This window comes from Tupaia chinensis, unplaced genomic scaffold (assembly GCF_000334495.1).
Source record: "Tupaia chinensis unplaced genomic scaffold, TupChi_1.0 Scaffold000251_1, whole genome shotgun sequence".
In the NCBI taxonomy this organism is placed as follows: domain Eukaryota; kingdom Metazoa; phylum Chordata; class Mammalia; order Scandentia; family Tupaiidae; genus Tupaia; species Tupaia belangeri.
Window position 1 is genome coordinate 3,014,280 of NW_006159731.1, and position 289 is coordinate 3,014,568.

Consider the following 289-nt stretch of genomic DNA (forward strand, 5'->3'; position numbering starts at 1 on the left):
TCTTGTAATTACCAGGAATGGTGTTGTGGGGATCTGCAGCGTGACTTATCCTCGGGTATCTGGCTTCCCTAAGAATGGTAGGGTAGTTCCTGTTCTTCCCTGAGGTAATGCAGGGCTGGTAACCATCATCTTCTCACTGTCCATAGGTAGAGAAAATCCTTCTATACAGTATATTTCTCAATTGGTTTAAGACAGCTAAAGATTCTTTCTGTTGCTTATGGTTGTAAGCTCGCCCAGAGAGGGGGGTAGGGGGAGAGGTGCGCCCGCCGCCGCCTCCGCCTTGGGGCGG